Source organism: Amblyomma mixtum, chromosome 2 (genome assembly GCF_055824585.1).
Source record: "Amblyomma mixtum isolate Tamu chromosome 2, ASM5582458v1, whole genome shotgun sequence".
Classification (NCBI taxonomy): domain Eukaryota; kingdom Metazoa; phylum Arthropoda; class Arachnida; order Ixodida; family Ixodidae; genus Amblyomma; species Amblyomma mixtum.
Genome location: NC_143013.1, coordinates 276,322,211 through 276,334,916, shown reverse-complemented (window position 1 = coordinate 276,334,916; position 12,706 = coordinate 276,322,211).

The following is a 12,706-nucleotide window of genomic DNA, read 5'->3' as shown; positions in this document are numbered from 1 at the left end:
GGTGCCGATTTTCTTAGCAGGCTGTAGATTTGTCGCGCGCTATTAATTTTCGCTATTAATTTATTCAAGTGTTATGGTGCCTGTATACACGCTGACTTGAATTGTGTGCTAGTTTTATATGTGGTTATGTCACGCGCTGTATATCTGTGCACAGGCCTGCTCGCCGACTTCTGTGGGTCTAGAATATTATCGGATAATATTCCGAAAGTGGGGGGCCGTGTCACAGAAGTGGCGGCAGCCTGTAAATTACTTTTGTTTGTATAAAACTGATGCGTCCGCGTTTCTTTGTATGTGTCTCGGGAAGAGCAAGAATGCATGCACGCTTTTTTTCAGTTATGTAGACAACCCCTCGCGTTGCGAAAGCGGAGGCGGCTCAAACTCGTCCCCGATACTGCCGGTCTAGAGCTGACCATTAGCGGGAAAGAAGTTGCGGCCTACGTGACTGGCTTTTTGGTTGTGTTTTACTTTTTTGCGTTTCCAAGGTCACCGAATCGAGAGTCGAAGCCTGGGGCTTCTTTTTAGTTGTGCGTTAATTTTTTCCTCCTCAAGATGGCGGCCATGCAGAGTCAAAGTGTAGGTGCCTACGTGCTCTCGGTGCGCTTTTTGGTGTTTTGTTTTTTCGACGCCGACGCTGTGGCGCCGCGAGTGCTCGCTCGCTAGCGCCCGAGGGCTTTAAAAGGGGGCCGTATGGAAACGAACTTGAGTCCGCTCGTCGGTGGAAACGCTGCCGCCGCGAACTCCCGGGTCTCCGAGCCGCCGCACCGCATCCTCGAAACCGCAAGCTGCCCTGGACGGACGTCGCCTTCGGGGGCCGCACTGACTGCGTGTTTGGGATGGACTGCAGCCGCGCTTCCCGGTTGACTGTATGTTTGTTCACCTTCTGACTTTCAATCGACTGTATCTTATTGGCCTCTCACTTATGTTCTGACCTGTGTAGAAATATTCAATGTATAACTTAATTCAGTGTGTTTACTGTTATGTGCTTTCCGCAATTGTTTTGTAGAATGTAAATTACGTGTCTGTGAAAGCTGCCGCATTGTTCAATCGAAGCTATAAACTTTGTTTTGTTGTTGTTTCCTCTTAACACGCCTCGGTCTCAGTCACTACGTTTGCTTACCGGCTACGCCGGGCATCAAACGGCCACCCCCTCATTGTCCGGACTCGGTGATGATGTCGACTAGTCGCCGAAGCCGTGACACTCACATAAAATAAACTTGACATTTTTTACGTTATTCTTGCTGAAATACGTAGACTAAATTGCGGAATTTTTTACTTTGGTTTCTGCCTTATTCGCGGCCAAGTAACACTGCACTACGTAAACCGGCTAATTACAGCTATTTAAAAACTTAAGAAGGAGGAAAATGTACAAAAATGACTTTCTACAGAAGCAGAATGGTCCCTGAAAAAGGCCTTTACATCTGTTCTAAAATACGCACTTTAAGCATTAATCTAAAAAAATGGTGTATAAAATTGACGACTGTCACGTCGTTATGATAAATAATAATTTCCTCCAGTAGGATAGAAAGTTGGGAAAGTTGGGTGACGTTCATTTCGAAAGAAAAATACAGCGTGAACAGAGCCGAGGGACGAAGAAGAGGTGCACAACACAAGCACATCTGTAGTGCACCACTTCTTCGTCCATCGTCTCTGTTCACGCTGTATTTTTTTTATTGCGAAAGCAATACTACTTGCACTTTCGCGCCTTTGCCGTGCCGCGGCGGTGACCACCATTGACCTTCATTTGACCTTGATTGCATTAGATTGGATTGGATTGGACTGGACTGGATTAGATTAGATTAGATTAGATTAGATTAGATTGTATAACCTATGCATCACCACAAGTCTAGCCACAAGCACCACCACCAGCTACACTACCAGCTGAACCATGGCGTAGGTACGGATATTGCTTGCGCAATTACCGGGCTTAACCAAGCTAAACCACAACGAATTTTTAAAGTAATTTCCTCTCTGAGAGGATTCTGGTGTGGGCTAGTTGGTTCATGCTTAATAAACAGATTCACAACAGCGCTACGGAACGAGGAGAGAAGGAACACGAAAAACACAGGACGGGCGCTGACCGTCCTGTGTTGTTCGTGTTCCTTCTGTCCTCGTTCCGTAGCGCTGTTGTGAATCTGTTCCTCTCTGAGTTGCCGAAATGTTCTAGAAGCAATTTTTGGCTCCCAAATTTCTCGCGACCACTACTGCGGCGTTACCTAAAGTAAACGAATGTAAAAAATTTGGTGCTCTGAAGACCTTCAGGTAGTCTTCTCTGCAGATCTCTACGGGTATCCATTATGCTTAGTTGTTAGCGTACGGTGAGAAAGAGGTCGTGGCAATGAAGGGGCGTGCGGCGCACACCCGATTCGATAAAGACACGCTGTTCCAAGAGACTTAGTTCTCCAGTGATGTCGTGCGGTCTACTGCAGCAGCCAGTCATCATCATCATCATCATCAGCCTGACTACGCCCACTGCAGGGCAAAGGCATCTCCCATGTCTCTCCAATTAATCCCGTCTTTTGCCAGTTGCGGCCACCCTATCCCCGCGAACTTGTTACTCTCATCCGCCCACCTAATTTTTTACCACCCTCTACTACGCTTGCTTTTTCTTGGAATCCACTCCGTTACCCTTAAGGACCAGCGGTTATCTTACCTTCGCATTACATGCCCTGCCCAAGCCCATTCTTCCACTTCATTTCGACAAGAATGTCATTAAACAGCTTTCGTTCCCTCCCCCACTCCGACCGCTTCCGATCTCTTAATGCTACACCTATCATTTTTCTTTCCATAGCTCGCTGCATTGTCAGGAAAGCTCTATAAATATTTTTATAGCAAAATTCGATAGTTCGGCATTTCATGGCTTTGTTGCCACTTGGCCGGCAGCGAAAGATGCATTTATTTCTAAGAAATTTGGATTCTAAGTTGAAGAAGTTTTTCCCGCCGCTCTGATTCAAACTTGGTATTCTCTTATGACGACACAGGACTAAGTGACGTGAAACATGACGTGCACAGGACGTAACGCAGACTCTGTGATTTCTGACGGCCAGCAGAGCGGCCTAGCAGCAGCCGAAAAGAAAGCTACCGCCGGCAGCACGTCGAAGGCATCTCTCGGCTATTGCGGCCGTCGCTACCGTCACCTCGCTCACGTTTGCAGAGGCGTTTTGCCAGCGTTCTCGAAGTCGTCAACGAAGTTCTCGCAAATAGACACCTTTAGCATACCGTGTACCTTGTTACCGTTAGCGGAATACCGGGAGCCCGCCTGCCACCGGTGAGGAGGCGCTGATTGGTCCCGAGGCAGCAGGCGCGCGAGTAGCTGCCTAGTACGTGGCGCCATCTGGAGACATCAAGGAGATTTGCGCATGAATTGGCTGCGCCTCAGCGATTCGTGGCCTCTTGTGTCCCAGTTTCGCTAGAACCATTGGTTCTAGCAACACTGTTTTGTCCTATGACGTCATCACGCTTGTAATTGCGACTTTGTCCTGTGGCGGCGATACCTGTATTTTGGTTCTTGCTCTTTTCTACGTTACAAGAGTTTTTTGTCAGTATGAGTGACGTTTTTGTAATCAGGAGTTGGTATTCTGTCGATACAAGCCAACTTAAATTTCTTCTCAGTGTCCCTTTGAAGACAGTGAGGAGAGCTCTATTAATATTTTTTATAGGAAAATCCGATAGTTCGGCATTTCATGGCTTTGTTGCCACTTGGCCGGCAGCGAAAGATGCATTTATTTCTAAGAAATTTGGATTCGAAGTTGAAAAGTTTTTCCCGCCGTTCTGATTCAAACTTGGGATTCTCTTATGACGACACAGGACTAAGTGACGTGAAACATCACGTGCACATGCCGTAACGCAGACTCCATGATTTCTGACGGCCAGCAGAGCGGCCTAGCAGCAGCCGAAAAGTAAGCTACCGCCGGCCGCACGTTGAAGGCATCCGCTCTTGAAGCCGTCGCTACCGTCGCTTCGTTTACGTTTGCACCGGCGTTTTGCCAGTGTTACGGTGGATCCCGTTCTCGAAGTCGTCAACGAAGTTCTCGCAAATAGACACCTTTAGCATATCGTGTACCTTGTTACCGTTAGTGAAGTACCGGGAGCCCGCCTACCGCCGGTGAGCAGGCGCTGATTGGTCCCGATGCTGCAGGCGCACGCGTAGCTGCCGGGTACGTGGCGCCATCTGGCGACATCAAGGAGATTTGCGCATGCATTGGCTGCGCCTGAGTGATCCATAGCTTCTCGTGTCCCAGTGTTGCTAGAACCATTGGTTCTAGCGACACTGTTTTGTCCTCTGACGTCATCACGCTTGTACTTGCGAGTTTGGCCTGTGGCGGCGATACCTGTATTTTGGTTCTTGCTCTTTTCTAAGTCTAATCTGAGATTCGCTAATGACATTGCTTTGCTAAGTCACTCAGGGGAAGAATTACAAAGCTGGATAACTGACTTAGACAGGCAGAGCAGAATAATGGGCATAAAAATTAATACGCAGAAAACCAAATATATGTTCAACTCTTCAACAGCAGTTTAAAGATGGTAGCGAAGCACTGGAAGTAGCTAGAAAATACGTCTACTAAGGTCAGGTAGTCACTGCAGATCCGGATCACGAGAGTGAAATAGCTAGCAAAATAAGAATGTCGCGGAGCGCATTCAGCAGGTTCTCTCAGATCATGAATGGCAGCTAACCAAGTCAATGAAGATAAAAATATTTAGGAACTGTATATCTTACCTATACTTACCCGTGGAGCGAAAACGTGGAAGCTAACAGAAAGGTTTCGAAATAATATTGAAGACAGCGTAGTGAGATATTCAAAGGAAAATTCTAGGCGCAACGTTAAGAGACAAGAGGGCAGAGTAGCTCAAGGATCCAAAACGGGTTAATGTCATCCTAGTCGAAATCAAGAGGAAGAAATGGGCTTGTGCAGGGCGCATAATGAGCAAGGCAATATATCGCTAAGGCTAATGGACTGGATTCCACGAGAAGGCAAGCTTAGCAGAATGCGGGAGAGAGTTAGGTTGCCGGATGAGCTTAACAAGTCTGCTGGGACCGGGTGGCCGCATCTGGCTCAGGATTGGATTTTTTGGAGTGACATGGGAGAGGCTTTTCTCCTGCAGTGGGCGTAGTCAGGCTGATGCTGATTGCACAATCCCTACAAACATCCTCATGACACCAGCCTTGCTGTTTTTTTTTTCGTCTCTTACTACGCTACTCACTCTCGTGTTCGAAGTGCCCGGATGAGCGTACATATTTGGAGCGCTCTTCTTTATGCTGCCCTGTCACGTTGTTCACTCCGTTCATCCACTTTCCATTTCGCTTTTTTTGCACAGCCCGTTGGTTCTTGAGCTTTAAGTGCCCCTTTTGGGATTTGAGGACGAAATGCGAGCCTATTTGTAATCTCCCCAGTGGCCAGAATGCTCTTATTTGTTGTAACTTGTAAATAATTCTCTTCAAAAAGAAAAAAGGCTGAATGATTGCCTGACCCTGTATGGTTTGCATGCCAGATATTCCAACTAAAGCCAGCCAAACTTTCCAAAACAACGCAGTGCTCTAGCCAGCAAAACCAACTAAGGATTGTTGAGAGGAGCTTGGCATAGTCTGCAATATTAATATTTGTATCTAGAAAATTAATTACATAGTTAAGAATAATTACCTAACTTTTTATTATCGGCTTCAGGAACTAAGTGCCAATTTAGAAGTTGTAGATGAGGTTGCCTAGTGGCTTCCACGTGAAGAAAACTGAACCCTCTCCTCAACCAAGCATGCAATATTATTGCAGATTTGTAAGAAGCACTGAAGCTAACCAGAGATCGGAAGATAGTGACAAGAGGAAGTGCCCAAGATGGGTGAGTATACACGTTTAGAATGCCCCGAGACCTGAGTTGGTTTTATTCTTAAGCTGCTCCTTCGTGCAAAAATCAGATTCGTCGGTGATAGCGTGAGCAGTTTCTTAGCGGCATTTTATCAGCTGAACCAAGACTTCTCTTTCCATCCACTCCGAAACGCTAGTTTCACCAGCCCACTGGACAACATTTCTAAGAGATCCTTAAGAAGGAACTGCCGGCACATGATTGTAGGAGCATTTAACATAAAATCTCTGTTGAAGCCTAGCTTCTCAATTGAGAAAAAGAAACAAAACTATATAAAATATAATAGTAAAACTGGAACGTAAAGCCATGTGCAGGCTTAATAAAAGTACGAAAAAAGAGGAGCAGCATAAAGCACTCCGAATATGTATGTTAAAATAAAATTATGAGCTTTCTGCCCAGCTAACGAAATAATAAATCCAACTACTTATCAAATCACGCTTATCACTTGGACAGAAGAGAAATGCAAACGTAAGGATATGGTGAACAGCTGTAAATACTCCACTTTTACCTCGAAGGCACCAGTTAGAAAGAACCGTGACAAAGAGCTGACTGCTAAAAACGAAATACTTGATCAAAACACAAACAAAAAAATGGCTGTGGCTTAACTCAGTTATGCCTGGATGTGCGCAGCGACAGGTATGGTTGATCTTTATTTTTAGCTTGATTTTCTCTACGGCTACATCTTTATCGCTTAGCTTGGTACGTCTCAGTGTTTAGGTCTTGTTGTTACTTATCATTAAGTTATGGTTACACTGCAGACTAGACATTTTTAAAGTGTAACGCATTTATTTCAAAGTCTGCATCTTGTTGGTCGATGATCAATGAAGTAGCAAGCAGCCGTCTCATTGGCTCCGACATAGTAGTGGCGGCGGCCCTGGCACGACATGGCGAACTAGACGACGAACCATCCTCATCTGAATGCACTCGCCCGACCGCTTCGTACTTACGACACTTCTCGAGGCGTGCGGCTCATTCTTCCTCCGTCTCCTCGGCTCACTGCCTCCTCTTGGTTTCGTTCCGACGACGAAGCCTGGCTTCTTTCAGTCTCTCCGACTCACTTTCCATATCTGCCGACGAATCCCACCGAGCCGCCCCATCTATATATACGATGCAACGCCGGCTCCTCCTCTGTTGTTGTAACGCGGTTTCACCGGCTCCTCTGTCATCATGCCAGATGGCGCGGTGAGCCGCGCTGCCAGCTGCGACGGTTCCTAGGCAACGGCTCAGCTTGCGGTGTGGCCACCGGCGACAGCGAAACGGCGAGAATACGGCCAGTGTAGCTCTCGCTACAAAAATTAAAAAAGTTACAGAAGTAATGAGCACGGCAAAGAAGCCGTCGTATACACATGGAATGCAGCAGCACGAGTGACCACTTGAAAAGCGTGACGAGACAGCCGGATAAATAGAAATTTCACCTTTATCCAGAAGTGCCATAGCAGTGATCTCTAATGATCGCATGGTCGTACGACACAGCTCCGGAAGAAATTGGTCGCCTTAAACTGAAAAACAAACTCGGCACAACTTTCGCCGATTCATAAGAAAAGTGGTTAACATGGTAGGGTATAGGCTGTTAGAGATGCAAATAAAGTGATTCGTAGAACGTAAAGGGCTCCCACTGGCAAATTGGACAATGAATAATGGTGTCGTAGTGCTGTAGCATCGTCTGATACTTTAGATAAAACAACTTCTTCGTGAAGTGTGCGGAATAAATAAGAATCAGTCCCAAAATGAGTCCAATACAATTTATTAGTGAGGTAATAATTTATTCAGACGTATTTTGTAAACACTTGTAAACAGAATTAAGATGGGGATTTCTAATTTGGTACATGGTTGGAATTCTTAACTGTGAGAATTTTGACGAATATTTTGTTGTCGCTCTTTCAGAGCCAAAATAGTATTATTCAAAGCACATTGCAAAGTGTTGTTGGAGTTAATGTGATTCGATTGAGAGTTATTGCACTGTTAAAGGAAACTGGATGATACGATGAATACCGCCTCAAAATATGTGCAACCTCAGCATTTTTTGCGGCATTTTCCGGCCACCACAGACTCCGCCTTCATGTTTTAGCATGGAAAGGTTTGCCCTCTTTTTCTGATTACTTTTTATTTTTGCGGAGAATTATATTTCATTCGATTTGCATTTTGTGATACTCTATATCTCCAACGTTATCTCCAATATTATTCTAACATTAATTTCTGTTATGATACATTGTATCCAGTGGATTATTCTAGTTTCTATCCAAACCGCTACAGCTCATACCACGTTTCTGAGAAAGCTAAAAGTCTAAAATGCGGTGCTGTTGAGGAAACAGTATATCGCCTGCGTCGCTTTGCTCTTTTTCTTTCTTTCACCGCAGTGTTCGAATTTTTTCGTACCGCTCTCATGGTTTCAGATTTGCCTCTTTGCACACATGACGTAGAGCGATCAGTGCGTGACATGCTTAGAACACCCTCTGGCTGCTTCACGCCTTCGCTTTCGATTTTCTCTTGGTTGCGCCAGGGCATGAGCACAGCTGTCTCACATCGGGCGCGTTTGTGCTAGTGCAGGCGCTTCATATCGAAGCACTTTAGCCACTCCATCAACTGACGCTCGAGATCGCAGCTCGCGCAGAGCTGAACGCTTACCGTGTAGCAGAGTTGAGTTCTTCGCGGCGACGCTCGCTGAAGGGTAGTGTATGTACTTGTCAACTCCTGCAAAGCATATATTATGCGGTATATCAAGTGCCTTCATAAATGTCTAACAGTGTTAAGTGTGCGCTTTTATCTCAAAACAGAATACGCTACTTCTCTGACCAAGAGTCTGGCCAGCAGTCTGTACAAATAAATGAATACACGAAGAAACGTATTAGGATGCGGCTATTTCTTTGCACAATACTGTGTACCGCTGTTCTCTAAGGAGAGATAGAATTACTGCATTCGCCATGGAACTAAGCTTTGAGCAGTTTTTTTGTCGGCAACGCTTGGGCAAGTTGGCCAGCGAGGCACGAAGGAGAGGATGGGGATGAGGTAGTTGGGAGATAATGGAGAGCGATGGGGCATTCGATGCGTTCTAGTTGGCATGACGGGGCAGCAAATGACAGTCGGCGCCTGAAAGAGGAAGGTTTGGACTAGACAGACGATAGTATTAGCTGAAATTTTCGGGAGATGTGGGTGTGAAGAAAACTAGCCCCTTGTGCAAGTTGAGGAACAGTACACATTATGGCAAAGTGCGCCAAAATAAGGGGAAAAGGGAGTAATGCATAAGACATCAAATTTTGTCCGGATGTTACCCGCCTTTTTCGCGCAGTTTGCCATCATCTGTGGGTGGGCGTTTTACGGGGAGACTCGGGTGCGGGGTAAGAAATATCTGGAGAAAATCGTGAACACAAACACAGTCTTATGTGATTCCTGCCTTGGAGACGAATATTCCGCTAATAACGTGGGGACATGACCAGATGATTCCATGTTCTCGGTGTAGCGTTTCGCAAGTGAGCTAATGTGTGTAATCTGGGAACAGAAAGAAGGCCACGGGGTTTGCTCCTAAGCCGTGTAGCCGTACCATTGTTCCAAAAGTGGAAATCCTGCCTTTTGGAGTTGTGAGAAAACGATTTCTTTGAAGAGTTTCTTGAACGATGGCGATGCAAGACGCGCCATACACCACGACCCAGAAGCAGACCCCTTGGGCTTGAAATTTTTGACAAAGGCAGTATCACTTCATTGAGTGTAATTCCAGCATCGTCATATATCTTTTTAAGGCTGACCGCGGTGGATCTTCGGGGAAGTCGGGGAGGTACTCTGGGAAGTTCTGGGAGTTTTTAAGGCTGCAAAAATTTTAAGCGAAATAATTTCCCACCGAAGGAGCCGAGCATTTGCGATTTTATACTTTCAAATTTCAAGCTCTTGGCTAGACTTTAGCAACGCTTCAACAGTTCTTTCGTGATTTTTCAGCTAATGCTTCACGGAATTTTCTCTCGGGAAGTTAGGCGGTGCAAACATGTTAAGCTCAATTAAGAAATCATAATTGTGTTCTTGTTTCGAAAGTCAGCACGCGAGTATTTCCACGGGAATTAGGGGCTCGCAATTTAATTTTTTTGGCCAGAATTGTCAGAAGTACAGCCGAATAGTTTCCAATTACATGACATCAAAGAGTTTGTGTTGGGCGCGCCGTTCATTTGTTCAATGGCGAAATAGGCCTATGCTCACCCCCCCCCCCCCCCTGCCTTTGTGTTCTCGAACATCAGCCCGATGGGATCGTCGGAGGAATTGTTGGACGCTGCAGAGAGGTAAAACAAAACTTTTCAGATCACTTTAATCAATAAAGGAGGCTTTTTGGAGTATGCTACACGCTTACTACGAGTCAAGCCCGGTTAAAATGCCACCCAAGTCGTGTCTCTTCCTACCCTAACCTAACTACCCAAACAGCATGGCTTTATGCAATCAAGTGAGCCTCTTTTTTCTTTTCCAGTAAGTCATCCTTCGAGTAAGGACAGGCCAAGAAAAATATTACCGTCAGGCTTCGATAATTACTAATCTCTGCACACTCAAAATTACGTTCTGAATGATCTAAAGAGCCTAACAAAAAATTCCAATCCGCATTTAAAATTCGTGTCTAGTTATGTAAACAAGCCTCTTTTGAGATAAAATAAATAGAGGAGTGGTTTCATCTGGAACTTCTGTAGAGCCAACGCAGCTTATATGGAGCTTAGATTAAGAACTACAAGGGCCAAACCGGGAAAATCTGATGCACAGTCTGGTGGATGTGTCACCAAGCACAATTTTGAGAGCGTAAAGACCGGTTAAATGACGGCCCCGCTGATTAAACGTCACGCCTAACTTAATTCAGATAGGCAGCGTCATCGCACTGAATGCGAAAAGAAACTTTCGAAGCCACACTGCGATTATTTTTTTTGGAGGCGGCCGTGTCAAATGCCTACTTCATCCCACAGTGCCTCCGGCACAGTGGGGTTCAGAACTTCAGTGTCCTCACGTAGGGAATGTGTTACTTTTTTTTATTCATTCACTTCTTGGAAAAAACCGAATTAATCGCATTTTATGCAACACAGTGAAAAGTGTGTTATATGTTACCCCAGATTATCATGCTCAAAGCGTACGTCACCTTTGTTTGACACTTTATTTAAAGAAACTGTTGCACTGAAGTACTTCTGAAGTAGTGAGTGCAAAGAAGCAAATGTAACGCCCATTTTTTTAGGCATACGCTACGTTACATTTTTCCGAGGGTGTGCACAAAGTTCGGAAGAGCTGCAAAATGCTATTATATTCCGTCCATATTTAATCAGTTTTCAGAGGAAGTGTCTTCTTGCTATACTGGAAGAGAGCTGCGTTTTTCTGTAAGATCTACAGAAAAGCTATAAGATTTTATTCATTTTTTAATATTTGAATGATTTCTAAGAGTTTGACTTATTTATTTCTTCATTTTTATTGTGGTTTTTCTAAGCACTGTGTCATAACTTAGAGGTTGTGCAGAAATCGGTTGTTCCTACTGCCGGTAGTCACCCCACATGTCCGCTTGTGGCTTCGTCGCGTCCATAGGTCATAACTGTGTCTGCAGGGAAAAAATACTGTAATTATTATTTCATTCCATGGTAAGTTTTAATGCAGCATTTTAAAAGCCTAGGTTAAAATTTGGTGTAATAAAGATCGAGTAAGAACTTTCCTCTTCGCTCATAAATAAGCGGAAGACAAGGAAATGTCTTGCTTATACATTGAAAAATTCTTTTCTATTTTTCTTGTCTTTCCAAATAGTGCCTGATGTTGACCAACGGCGAAACCGGCATATGTTCACCCCCGATCTGCCACTGCAATGTCACAGAACCGTTCACAGGATTTCCTGGAGGAATCGGAGTATGTCAGGAGTTGAACACAACTCTTAACCTCTGATGAATTAATAAATGCTGTTTTTTGGTGTATTCCACGCGCACTTTACGGGTAATCCTAGTTTAAATTCCACTCAGGCTCGACTCCACACTCAGCCCGGGACTCCAGCTAGCAGTATTCGACAGTATAGCTGCGACGGAACGTATGGCTTCGCCTGATATATGAATTCCACTCGTTTTGCGCATGAGTTGTGCCGAGTGGTTGTTGTGCATCATCAGTGGTCTATATTGCTTCCCTTCAGGGCAAAGAAACGCAAGGGATGCCAAACACTTCTAAGTTACCTGGCCCAAAAGAAAAAAAGTGGCTTTGGGTATTTGTGACGATGCTTGCACCTTCTCGTTTCTATTAACTGTCCACATGTCAGCATATATTGCTGAATGGATATTTATTGACTTCTATTTGCACTCAAAGCTTCACGGGAACCGTGTAGGTTAAATTTTGGCGCAGAGTGGAGATTCGGCGCAGAGTTAAGGCTGCGGGATAAATATGAACATGAAGCTTTCACGCGCGATATCATTTTATTACAGCGTTCGTGAAGGGCCTTTTAGTATAAAAAACACGGAAGAATTGTCCCTACTACAATCTAGTGCATTTCTGTAGAATAAAACTTTTCCGACAGTAATTTCAATACTCTTTTCTATATCTGCACGCCAAGATATCCCAGTTGAAGTGTGGTCTGATAATGGGCCCCTGTTCACGTCCAGCAATTTCACACCAATTGCAAGGGACTGATTTTACTGGTATTACATCTAGCCTGAACTTTCCACGCTCTATTGGTCTCGGTAGGAAGACAAGTGCGCTGTCATCGGTCCATGAGCAGCTCAGTGGGTCATCTCCCATCCAATGTAGGAGAAGTGCTGCAGTTCAAGACAACAGAAAATAATATTTCATGGCAGCGCTTGGACTTGCGTAGAATGCATTTTATAATTTGGACGTCCGTTTTGCCGAAAGCAATAGACCGCGGAAAGTTAAGGCTAGA